The sequence below is a fragment of the Hevea brasiliensis genome, chromosome 16 (genome assembly GCF_030052815.1).
Source record: "Hevea brasiliensis isolate MT/VB/25A 57/8 chromosome 16, ASM3005281v1, whole genome shotgun sequence".
In the NCBI taxonomy this organism is placed as follows: Eukaryota; Viridiplantae; Streptophyta; class Magnoliopsida; order Malpighiales; family Euphorbiaceae; genus Hevea; species Hevea brasiliensis.
Genome location: NC_079508.1, coordinates 31,974,672 through 31,988,862, shown reverse-complemented (window position 1 = coordinate 31,988,862; position 14,191 = coordinate 31,974,672).

Genomic DNA, 14,191 nt, shown 5'->3' with positions numbered 1-14,191 from the left:
CAAAGGTTTAAAAGCTTGATATGGAGCTTCCATGGAGAGCAAGGGGAGAGAATGGGGGCGGCATTGAGTGGGGAAGAAGAAGAGTGGTCTTTTGTTTTTAATGCCTTATTGTCTCTATATATATATTTATCCCAAAAATTAGATAATTAAATTGAGTTGTCCAAAGCCCATAGGTCATTAGTTTTTAATTATGTTATAATGGAATTAAATTTTAAGTTTTCATTTCTTTTATTTCCTTCACACATTTTTACTCAAATTCTTCCTCAAATTTTCTTCATAATTTAATATCTTATTTTCATTTAATTTAATTGACATTTTGGTCAAAAATCAACTCTTGAAGTAAATTGACCAAAATGCCCCTCATCGGGTTATAATCTATCTTCTTCATAATACCTGATGAGTCCTTAGACTTTTGGTTCACTTGAATTTTTATTGTGTCCATATCAATTAATTTTCCCTTTATTTTTGATCCCCAAGGTAGCTTTGAATAGTACTATTCACAGACAAAAAAATGGTATTATTCAGAGCTCGGAGGTTCGGGGTGTTATACGTTCGACTCATAGAGTAAGATATTGATTTTAAATACAATTTCTATAACTATTTAGAGCTAATACATCCCTAAAGATGAAATGCAACACATATCAATACATTCAACTAAGTTCAAACAATATTCGCACAAAGAATAATTTAGAGCACTCACACACCCGTGTGTCAATCAAATATATATATATATATATATATATATATATATATATGGGAGCTGATCCCCTACATTGCTCTCTTAATTCTAACCTCTACCAGCGAGATCAACTCAAGCAGGACTTTCTCTTAATAATCCAAATGCGGGGGTCAGCGATATCAACTCAAAGTCGTACTCACCCCGACTTATCACAAAAAAGACTGGGCCCTAAACGAGACTAGCTCAAGCCAATCTACTCGTCCTACCCATATCCAGTACCACACCTCACGTATGCCGACACATGCACACAGCTCCAAATTACCTTAAGGCAACACCCACATCAATTTCATCAAATAATAATGCAACACAAAGCGTGCCTATAATAGCTATATACATATAATTATAAGTGAATGCATGAGCATGCCTTATATATATAATATTATTGAAATTATAAATAAAATCAATATCTACTTACAGATTATCCAAATGTCACTAGAGTAGCTGAGAAGATGAGGAAGGTTGACTCAGATCACGTAAACAATCATATTAAAGAAATTTGTCAATATTAACTCAAAATAAAGAATTAAAGAGCCTAAGACACCCTAGGTTTATGGTGAAAATCTAGCAGAATTTTCCCTGTACCTAGGACTTACCCAACCTGCAAAATAACTCAATTAACACTTCTCAATCCAAAAGGCCTCAGGCCCACAACACAACAACTACACAGTACCCCTCTTAGGCTTGGCAAACCAATTAATTTCTACATAAAATAATTATTTAAAAATTCAGGACGTTACACTAATGTAATAGATCTTTGAAGAACTTTGAGAAATCTTCTTCTGTAATTGCTTTGAATATTAATTTTTATGCTATGTTTATTTGAGAATAATCACAATAAAAATAATGCAAAGAATTTCTTTTTATAAGCACTTTCATTGAATCCTGATTAAATTAGTATTGCAATAGATAATTAAATTTAAATTAAAATAAGAAGTATACCTTTTTTAAATAGAAGTTCAAATTCAATTAGGATTATAAAGCATCATCACCACGTATATATTATTATTATTATTATTATTATTATTATTATTATTATTATTATTATTATTATTATTATTATTATTATTATTATTATTATTATTATTATAAAAGATTTTAAATAGAAGTTCAAATTCAATTAGGATTATAAAGCATCATTACAACTATTTAATTATTTTTTTAATTATTCATATTTTAAAATTTTTATTATAAAATGAGACAAATCTGACTATTTATAGTTGTTATTTAGTTCAACTTCTAAATTTTTATTTATGTTCAGATTAGAATCTTGCTTAAAATTATAAAAAAGAAAATTTAATTATAAAAATTTTTATAATAAAATGTGAATTTCGAAATCATATTAGAATGAAATTGTAATATAGGTAGAAATTGTAATATATCTCAGAGCACTAGTGCAGTCTTTAGCTATATGGCCCTTGCCTCCACAATTAAAGCAGGCTCCAGTGACCCAATAGCATTCCCCCCCATGAATCTTGCTACAAGTCTCACAGGGGCGGGCAGAATGTGAACCCCTGCTCGACTGCTGACCAGACCTAGGGGGTCTCTGTCCAGAAAATCTGCCCCTACCAAATCTGCCACCTCAACCCCTGCTAGGTCCACTAACTTTTTTCTTCTTCCTAGAAGTCCCGCCAAAACTCTGTTCTACTGACTTTCCCCCTAGTCTTTTTCTGATTTCTCCGCTTTATCTGATTTTTCTTTCACTGGGTTTGCTTCTGATTCTATTCTTTCCAACTCAAGTGCTTGAGACATGAGCTCTGAGAAGTTGCTGTGTCAGAATCCCATAACTTGCATCCTTATGCTGGGCTTCAAACCCGTCTCAAATCTCTTGCACCTTGCCTTGCTGATAGTAAGGAGACTCCCTACATTGTGACTTAAGCAGGAGAACTCCCTCTCATACTCTGCCACTGATCGGTTCCCTTGTTTCAAACTTAAAAATTCTTGCAATTTCTGATCAACATATGCATCTGGGATGTATTTCTGTCTGAATTCTCTGATGAAGTCATCCCAGGTCAGCACTGGTGGTTCAGCCAAGCTATAGGGGATGGTCTTCCACCAATCATACGCATCCCCTTGCAGTAGCGACACAGAATATTCAAACTTCAGTTCATCTTGGCAGTACAACTTCTTAAATACTCTGTCCATTCTTTCAAGCCATTGCTATGCCTCTAAAGGGTCCTCTGTACCCTTAAATTCTGCAGCCCCATACTTCAGTAATTTATCATACTGTCTGGCTGGAGGCAGTGGTTGTGCCACAGGTGTATGGTGTCACACCTTACCCCTCTGTAAGGCATCACATGATCCCGTAGAATACCTAATGAACTACCGCACTTCACCTACCGATAACTCATTAAGTACCCTACAAGGGATTTTAAAACAATTTTCTTATTTTTGATAAGTGGTGAGCATTTTCTAATAAGTACTTAAAACATGTAGCTAAACTAAAACTAGTTAATATTTTTGGCCCATTTTATTTTTACGCAAATTTTATAAAAATTTTGACAGAGTTCCCTCTGTATTTTGAGAAACCAGTTCTTCAAATACCTGAAATAAAAGCACTTCCAATAATTTTCTAACCACTGCTTCAAATTCATACTCAATCTCAACAAATTTCTCAAATTCACAAGTTCAATAATTCTCAAAATACTGTCAATCAATATCATTCATATTTCATTTGAAACAAAACGATTTAGATACATTATTACAACATTTACATTAAGAGAGTTTCAAAACCACAATATATATATTACAACTTATACAATTTTTATACAAACTGCTCAAGACCCATTTTTACATGTCCATACATTTATGTGCAATATATACATCAAAAGAAGTATTTACAGTTAGGGTATAAATTATACCCGAAGACTTCAAGCTGATGACTCCACACACCTCAAGGCTCGATGCTTGCTCCTCTAATCTCTGTATCTGCGGCAAAGATAAAAGCTATCGCTGAGTACTAGGACTCAGTGGTGCACAATATACTAAAATAATCTTTATGCAAAACTTAAAGCACATTCATTCAAAAATTTGGCTAAACATGAAAATTAAATACAATCATGCATTGTGAGATTTTACATGTAAACCAAGTTCATTTCAAAGTATCAAAACACATTTCATAAGACCCACAGTTATATCACGCCATTCGAAACAAATAGAATCTCAATAGCCAGAGGCTAAAGAGAAATCACATGAATCTCAATAGCCAGAGGCTAAAGAGAAATCATATCACAAGGCTAGCTAGCTCAAATATATGGATATCCATTCACATCCTCTTCTACTGGCACACCTCAACACTTCTCCAGAGAAGGAATCAAAATTCGAAACTAATTACCCCCACCAGTCGTGCTAGTGAGGTGTTCAAATATGTGGTCATGACACTGTGGTTTCAAAACCTATCTTAACAATTTGCTAAACATTGTCTTTTCAAATATACATAATAACTTTCAACAATTTAGATCAAATATCATAAGAATGCCATAATCCAATATTTCATATTATTCAAAACGATATGCAAAAGATGATTATAAAAGTATATGTTGTGCACAAACCTTAAACGAGTCGCCTGTTGGCCTTGACTCGACTCCTCGGGTTCTGTCCCGGTATTCTTTTCCACTGAAACACGAAATTTTCCAATGTTTCAGTACTAAAACTTAAAATAAATCCAAAATAAACTTAACTTCACATTTACCTAGCTCTAACGTGTTAAATTCGACGTTCTCGAAATTTTGTATTTCGAGTTACTATTCACTGCACTATTCAAGTCAAATTATTGACTTTCTAAGGCTTAATAGGTATGGGAACTCCAACTTCACCCACATACCACATTTTGGTCACCAAACTTGTTGGTTTTGGTCATTTGTTTAAAGCTTAGGTCATTTTGGCAAAATTGCCAATTTTCGGTTTTGGTTCTCTGAAGTTGCACTATTCCATTGGTCGATCTACTGTTGGAATTTAACAAAACTTCCTTCATAGAAAATGTTCCTTATTGTCTTAAGTGTATTCTCATTTTTGGATCACCTCAATCGGAGTTTTGTAGCTCAAGTTATGGCCAAAATAAGTTTACTATTCACGTGCACTATTCATGCTACAATTTTGGGTTCTGGCAGATTTTGATCCAACTTTGGTCAATAATTTGATCAAGTTAAGTTCATAATTTGGTCTCACTTTCTTCATATGAAATGTTCTACTATGTCTTAGGTTTCCATCGGTTCAAGAATCGCCTAAATCCAAGTTTTCTAGAGAGAGTTATAGCTATCCAAACATTGCTGCTCAATGAAAATTCTGCAGAGTTGCAGGTTTGGTAACCTAACTTTGCTCAATAATTTGAATGGGTTAATGGCATAATTTGGGGTGATGTTCTTCATGAAAGTTTTAGATCTATATGCCCTCTAACCCTTGGCCAAATTTCAGGTCAATTTGACCTGTCTAACTCGAGTTATGACCAAATGAACAGTTACTGTTCATTTGATCAGTTTAGTGCAGTGGCAGCCTGCTATCATTTCACTTTGGTCAATTGTTTCACCAAGTTTTGGTCAGTTTTTGGCCATGGTTCCTTAATAAAAATTGTGCTCTTTTATGTCTATTTTCATCTCCAATTGGTGGCATCTCAATTGGACTTGTAAAATTTGAGTTTTGGTCCTTCAAAGTGGGTTTGGTCATCTTTGCCCGGCATGACCATTGACCTACGAATTTGGTTTAATTTCCTACCATTCCCACACAACTTATTTGGTCATAATTGACCATTATTTCATTTCACAATAGATTAAACATGCCATTTATGCATTTCTCCAAATTTTGGTTCATAAACCCTAGCATTGAAACCCTAATCTCACTAACTCTTGCATTTAACTACTTCTAATGATTTTAATGTTAATCATTTAACTAAGTAAGGTTTCTAAACTCATTCAATTGCATCATATTCATGCAAACCATACTCCTCTCAAGCTGCCCGAAAATTCAGTTTAATTCTTCCCCCATATTTGTTTCATTTAAATCAAGTTCTAAGCTCACTTAATTACCTAAACATGCATTTGAATGGATAAATAAAGAGTTTAGCATACTAACCTCAATTTAAATGCCAAGCCTTCAATTGTTCTCTTTCTTTCCTCTTTCTTTCTTGTGCTTAAGTTGAGATTAAAGGCTCTAGTGAGGTATTTAAGGAAGTTATGAAGGTTAAACAAAGAGAATTAAGCTTAAATGTAAGCTTGAAGGAAGAAATTTTCATGGAGGGAATTTGGGAATGATGGGGCGGCAAGATGGAAGGAAGAAGAGACTTTTCTAAATTTTTTTTTTGTTTTATTTTCCTTAGTCTTATCCCTTTTTGAAGACCAAAATTCCCTAATTAATAAAATAATTTAATTAAACCTTTATGACATCATACATGATGTCATCCCTTTGACTTTTCCAACCTCTTTCCTTTTCTTTTTTTTTTTATTTATTTTTTTCTATTAGTTCTTTAATTTAATTCTCGATTCCGAAATTTTCTTTTCTCCGATTTTATTTGACAGTTAGGTCAGGAGTCAGCTCTCGGGGTCAATTGACCAAATCGCCCCTCGCCGGTTCATCCCGGTTTGCAAATAATCCAATATTTCTTCCGGCTTCCTGACCTAATTATTTGACTGACTTAACAGTTCTTTTTTGTGATTTTCTCTTTTCCACTGTGTTCATAAGGGTCCTAAGGACCGCAGCGTCACTTTTTACGGTTCAAAATTTGAGTTTAAAATGACTTCGCAGCCGTTCCCGAGGAGGTCACTCATCGCTGTGACTCTCGGCTCGTTTAACCTCTTATGTTCTGTTTTTCTTATTTGTAGTTAACTAATTAAACATTACTAATTATTTATGTTTATGGCTTCTCAAGTTGTCTTAGGTGTGGCCCTAATCCCAATAATTGTCCGGACCGACACCGGTCACCGGAACAGTGAAATCTACCAGGCTATACAACGGGGGTGTTACATATGGGGTGGAGCTTGAGCAGGCATACCCCCAGCCATTTGTTGAAACATCGCAGCCATCTGCTGTGCGAACTGTGCAGGAAACTGCGGCATTTGCGGGGCTGGTGCTACTGACCCACTGACATTCGGTAAAGCTGGGGCTTCCCCTTGTGCCTCAGCTTCAACAGACTGCTCAACTGAGCGATCCCCTTCTTCCATTTTAATCTGAAGTTAGGGTATCTCCTGAACAAGTAACACAAGGAGATTTCCCTCCGTTAGTTCATATTTATGATGTAATGCACTGTATGTAACAAATATGGACATTGAGCAGTTGTACTTAACAAAGAAAAGACACAAATTCACAAGTTAAAACATACTTCAAAAACTTGCTCTGATACCACTAAAACATGTCACACCTTACCCCTCTGTAAGGCATAACATAATCCCGTAGAATACCTAATGAATTACCGAACTTCACCTACCGATAACTCATTAAGTACCCTACAAGGGATTTTAAACAATTTTCTTACTTTTGACAAGTGGTGAGCATTTTCTAATAGGTATTTAAAACATTTAATTGAAATTAAAACTTAGTTAAAACTTTTGGCCCATTTTATTTTTCCGCAAGTTTTATAAAAATTTTGACAGAGTTCCGTTTATATTTTAAGAAAACAGTTCTTCAAATACCTGTAAAAAGCACTTCTAAAAATTTTTCTCAACCACTACTTCAAATTCTCAATCAATCTCAAATATCAAGATTCCACAATCAACATTTCTCAATTTCCAAAATTCAATAATCCTCAAAATACTAGCAATTCATCTCATTCAAATTAAATAAAATAGTTTCACTCATATTTCATTAGAGACAAAACAATTTATATATATACATCATTACAAAATTTACATCAAAGAAAATTCAAACTAAATTTTTATTACAAACTTCATACAAACTTTGTACAAGCTTTGTACAGACTGCACAAGACCAAATTTTCATGTCCATATATTTATGTGCAATACAATCATCAAAATAAAAATTTACAATCAGGGTATAAATTATACCCGATAACTTCAAACTGATAGCCCCTCGATCCTTAGCAGCTCAGTCTGCTGCTCCTCTAGTCTCTATATCTGCGACAGCAATAAAAGCTATCGCTGAGTACTAGGACTCAGTGGTGCACAACATACTAAAATAATCTTTATGCAGAAATAAAATCACATTTATTCAAAATTTGCACTGAGCATACGAGTTAAACACAAAACATGATTTATGAGATTTTAATCCCAAACAATTTCATTTTGAAGTATCAAATCACATTTCATAAAACCCACAGTTAGATCATACCATTCGAAACAAATAGAATCTCAATAGCCAGAGGCTAAAGAGAAATCACATCACAAGGCTAGCTAGCTCAAATATATGGATATCCATTCACATCCTCTTCTACTGGCACACCTCAACACTTCTCCAGAGAAGGAATCAAAATTCGAAACTAATTACCTCCACTAGTCATGCTAGTGAGGTGTTCATATATATGGTTATGACACTGTGGTTTCAAAACTTATCTTAACAATTTACTAAACATTGTCATTTCAAATATACACAATAACTTTCACAATTTAAATCAAAACATCATAATTAAGGTCACAATAAACTTTCAACAATTCAAAGCAAAAGTAAAATGCATATTTCATTCACTTTATCAATGAATTTTAAAGCATAGTGATGTTGTGCACAAACCTCAAGCGAGTCGCCTCTTGGCCTCGACTCGGGTCCTCGGGTTCTTTCCTGGTATTCTTTCCAACTGAAACACACAATTTTACAATGTTTCAGTACTAGAACTTAACATAAACCCAAAATAAATTTAGCTTCACTTTTACCTAGGTCTAACGTGCTAAACTCGACGTTCTTGAAATTTTTGTGTTTCGGGTTACTATTTGTAGGGGTGGGGCGTGAGGCGAAATATCATCCATTAGAATTATATAAAATGCACCAGGTAATGCCTAGGAAAGATGGTGGAGTCACAATGGTCTCACTTAAGTACCACCTCCTTAGACAGCATTTCCTAGACATGCACTTCATACAATCCTAATAGAATCAAACCACCTGGTAAATCACCGTCTTCCCATAACACTACCACGGTACTAAGGATTTATGCCACAAAGGCATAGATAGGCGAGTCGCCACCGGGTAATAAGGGACATATTGATGTTTCTTCCGAGGGTCATGGATGGCAACTTACTCCTTGCAGAGTTTCCACAACCGTCATTACCATAGCCCAATGTCTAGGTTCGGGATAGTGGGTACGTAAGGGGAAGGTGTTAGGCACCCCTTACGCCTGGTCTAACCTCGTTAATTCGAGTGCCAGTCCTCTACTAATGTTTCTAGAAGTCTTGTTTATTATTCCTTTATTAAACTTTATCCTAAAAAATGCAATTCTAATCCTACACACGTAAGTAATTCACAAAAAGGGTTGTTGTTTACACACAATTTTCATGCACAAGTAATTCCTATCTATGGGGTTGCTAATTATTTAAATGATATTTACCAGATGACTAAAATTAATTTATTATTAGGAATTTAATTTACAAACAAATTTAATTTCAAATAACCCTATGTTTCTATTTAACCTAAATAATTAATTTTCACCAAGTTACCCTAAGGATAATTGAACTAAGTTAATTATGTACATGTGTAATTTATTCTAATATCACATAAGTCCCAAACAATCACAACCTAATAAAGATTTCTAACATGCAAATTCATTTTACAATTACCAAGTATTAAATTAAATTTATTTTACATGCCAATATTAGTTTAATTTACAAACAAGATTAATTTTAATTTACAAAGTATTTATTTAAATTAATTACATGCAAAAGTCAGTTAAATTAAAAACAAAGTTAATTTTAATTTACCAAATGAAAGTTCTATTATTACTACAATTTCATGCCAATGGTTATTCGAGAAGTTTAGAGCTACTTACTTGTTGATAAATGCAGTTGCCATTGGGGCAAGCTACCCTTAAAAAAGGGTCTTCTCTTCTAGTATGGCAATGATATCACAGCTTACTCCGTTTAGCTCCATATAAGCTCCACGCAAATGCCCTCTTTGGTACTTACCTTAGGGCTACTTACCAATTTTGTTTGTAATAAAAATAAAGAAACTAAAGAAAATAAAAGAAATAAAGAAACTAAACATGTGCAAAGTTGTGTATCCCCTCAAATTAAACATGATTACATGATCCATATGAACATATAAAATAAATTGAAGACAAAGAGCATAGAATTAAAATATTGTGTGGCATAGATCTTGAAAAGAAAATAATAAAAAACTGACCTTATAGAAATCTTGTATGCAAATCTTCTTGAAGAAAAGAAAAAAAAAATAAGAAAGAACTCAAAGAGTCTTGAATATCACTAAATATCCTATACCTCATAATTTTCTCTTCCTCTTTCCTCCCATCATCCCCTTCTTCTCTTCTCTAGTAGGGTATTTATAGGGTTTTGGGAGAGAGGTGTGATAGGGTTTGGAGTCTTAGGATGATAAAGTTTAGATGACTTGAACAACTACAATTGTAGAATTCGAATAAGACTGGGATATGGGTGAGGTGTTTCAACCAATAGGAAGACAAGAAAAAATGGAAGGCACCAATAGGGAATGAGGAAGAGGTGTGGTAGGATTTGGAGTCTTAGGGTGATAAAGTTTAGATGACTTAAACAAGCTGCGATTGCGAGTCGAATAAGACTAGGATATGGGTGAGGTGTTTCAACCAATACGAAGACAGGAAAAAATGGAAGGCACCAATAGGGAGTGAGGAAGAGAGTGGGGCCAAGGAGGAGAGAGATATTTTGTTATTTTAATTTTTAGAAAATAATTAAATGGGTCCCATTTAAAATTCCTAACTAGGCTTTCTTAGGCCCATGGAGCCCAATTAAACTTAATTAGATCCATTTAAAAAACTACCCATATTAAATTTAAACAAAATAAAATTTTATTTAAATTTAATTAAATTAATTTTCCCAAAACTTTATTATTATTTTTATTTTTTCAAGATCATGCCACGAAATTAATAATTCAGCTCAATGCCTCCAATTACATCTTACAGTCATATAATTTTTCATCATCGGGTTTCCCACTGCCTCAATGCACATCCTCATCACAAAATAAGGGTCTGATTTGCCCCCACTTTGGCGAAAGTTGAAATCAATGCGAAAGCATTGCTCAAGTTTCGTCAAAGTGAAACTCGAATTTCTAATAACTATGAAACATTGGCTATGAGGATCAAGTATATCTTGCTCGGTCGACATACTCTATATTATGAGACTAGCTACGGTCTCATAACAGTAATAACTGTGTCATGTGAAAAATGAGTGTATCTTGCTCTATCGATACACTCTGCGTCATGAGACTAGCTACGGTCTCATAACAGTGATAACTGTGTCATGTGAAAATTGAGTGTATCTTGCTCTGTTGATACACTCTATGTAATGAGACTAGCTATGGTCTCATGACAATGGCAACTGTGTGATTTGAAATGTTGTGGATTCGTATTTAGGACCGCAGTCCTAAACTACCTACGTATCCCCCTCATTATCCTGAGGAAGAATCAGACCCACTCGTAGTTCGACACTTGAAACTGTGGTGATGCATGTTCTTCTACGCCTTACACACCTACAGGTGACATGTTGATGCGTGTTCTTCTACGCCTTACACAACTATGCCATATGCCCTAAACAACGTCTAAGGACTTACCAAAAAAAATATCTGTCATGAAATGTTGTGGGTTCGTATTTAGGACCGCGGTCCTAAACTACCTACGTATCCCCCTCGCTATCCTAAGGAAGAATCAGACCCCCTCGTAGTTCGACAATTGAAACTGTGGTGATGCATGTTATTCTACGCCTTACACACCCACAAGTGACATGTTGATGCATGTTATTCTACGCCTTACACACCCACAAGTGACATGTTGATGCATGTTCTTCTATGCCTTACACAACTATGTCATGCGCCCTAAACAACGTCTAAGGACTTATCAAAAAATATCTAATTCATGATTTGAAAAATTAGGATGACTAGGTCTCATAACTCTTTTTGTGATTTTTGTGCTTCTTGTATGCTACTTCCTATCATGGGCATGCTGATTTTGCTAGAGATTCTAAAAAAACTTAGTCCTCTGAGGGACCTCTTTTTACAAAAACTTTCTTTTAGCCTCCAAGTTTTTTAGAAGAATTGTTCACCAAAAAAGACTTCCTTAAGGTCACAATACAATTTCTCTCTGATTTTTCTTTTTCTTCTCTCCCCCCATGGTTTCTGCCTTGACTCATTTCTCTTCCATGAACTCCATTCTCTGTGCCCTAACTTTTGCCTGAAATGTCCTTTCGGATTTTCATCTCAGCGGGCTTGCTCTTACTTTTGCCTAAGTGGCCCTTCCGGGTTTTCCACCTAGCAAGCTCCCCTTTTTTTTTTTTTTTTTTTTGAAATTAGACAATTACCAGGACATTCATATCAAGCACCTATCATGTCATGCTCAGAAGACATAGATTAAATCAAAACAACGCAGTTCAATTACTTAATCATTTGATGTATCCCTCAAGACACAAACATTCACGATCATAATTAAATAAAACCCATTCCTAGTCAATGCAATAAAAATTTCTTTATTTATTCAGGTACACCATTACTCCCTCTTACATTTAGTTTTGCCAAATTTCTAACCTTCCAAAGTTAGAAATAAGCTTTATAACCTGTCGAATGGCCTTTTTAGGTTTTCCGTCCAAATCTTCTCTCATCTCTCCTTTTGCCTAGACTGCCTTTTGCAGGTTTTCAATCTAGCATTTTTTTTCTTTTCTTTTCTTTTTTTTTTCTTTGACCTTTATTTTTGCCTAGACCGTCTCTTGTAAATTTTCAGCCTAGCGGGCCTATCTCACACAAAGTACCGTTTGAGCTTGTCTAAGTTGACTGGTTCTTGAAATTCATTCCCATCCAGTGCGATATTCTTATAACACCTCCTGACAAGATCTTTTTGACTATGTATGGACCATCCCAGTTTGGCTTAAACTTTCCTCTTGGATCAAAAGGGATGGGCCGAGCTTGTTTCAAAACCATGTCTCCCTCTTTGATCTTTCTTGGCTTCACCTTCTTATTAAAGGCCCTTGCTATCTTCCTTTGATAAGCCTGCATATGATACAAGGCTCGCATCCTCTTCTCATCAATCAAAGCTAGTTCTTCATATCTTTTCTGGGCCCACTCATTATTCTAAATCTAAGCTTCTAATAACACTCAAAAGGATTTGACCTCTAGCTCAATGGGTATGCTTGATCCCATACACTAAAGAGAATGGAGTTGCCCCTGTGGATGTTCTTGTAGTAGTGCGATAACCCCAAAGAGCATAAGGGAGTTTCTCAGGCCAATCCTTATAGGTTTCAACCATTTTTCTCAGAATGGTTTTCACATTCTTATTTGCTGCTTCTACTGCTCCATTAGTCTGTGGCCTGTATGGTGAGGACTTGTGATGCTTAATCTTGAATTCGGTAATTAATTCTAAGAAATCACCTTTGAACTGGCTGCCGTTATCTGATACTATCTCATGGGGTACCCCAAACCTGCAAATCAAGTTCTTTCTCACAAACTTACTTATCTGCTTAGCCCCTACTACTTTATAAGATTCAGCTTCAACCCACTTGGTGAAATAGTCAATTGCCACTATGATAAATCTATGGCCATTAGAAGCCGTGGGAGAAATCTTCCCAATAATGTCTATGCCCCATATTGAGAATGGCCACGGTGAAGTCATCTTTGTAGAGTTCAACTGAATGGTAGGTGATTCAAATTCCATGGATTTGGCACTCATGGCATCTTTTCACAAATTTAGCGCGATCGGTATCCATGGTAGACCAATAATAGCCCAATCTTAAAATTTTGCCTGCTAATACCCTTCCGTTCATGTGAGGACCACACACTCCTGCATGTACTTCCTCCATTATCTGCTCAGACTGCTTTTTCGTCACACACAAGAGCAATAGTCCTTCGAAGAACCTTTTGTAGAGTTGCCCCCCAGCCAAAGTGAACTGAGTGGCTAATCTACGAATTGTAGCTCTATCCCTACTATTGGCTGACTGTGGGTATTCTCTTACCTCTAAATATCTTCTTATGTCCTCATACCATTTCATCTCATCTTCTAGATCTAAATGTGCTATTATTAACCCTTTATAGCATGGGATTCTACTCCTCATCAAGATAAGCCAATGGTGGACCAGTCACCCTTCTCCCATAAGGATGCCAGCGTGGCGAGAGCATCAACTATCTAGTTCTGAGCTCTAGGCATGTGCTTCATTGTCACTTCCTCAAAGCTAAATAATAGTTTCTTAGCATACTCCAGGTATGGCCTCAACTTTTCTTCTTTCAATTCCCATTCACCTTTAACATGGGAAACCACTAGCATTGAATCTCCAAACACCTCCACTTTTTTAGCCCCAATAGCTATTAATGCCTCCAGGCCACAAATGCAAGCCTCATATT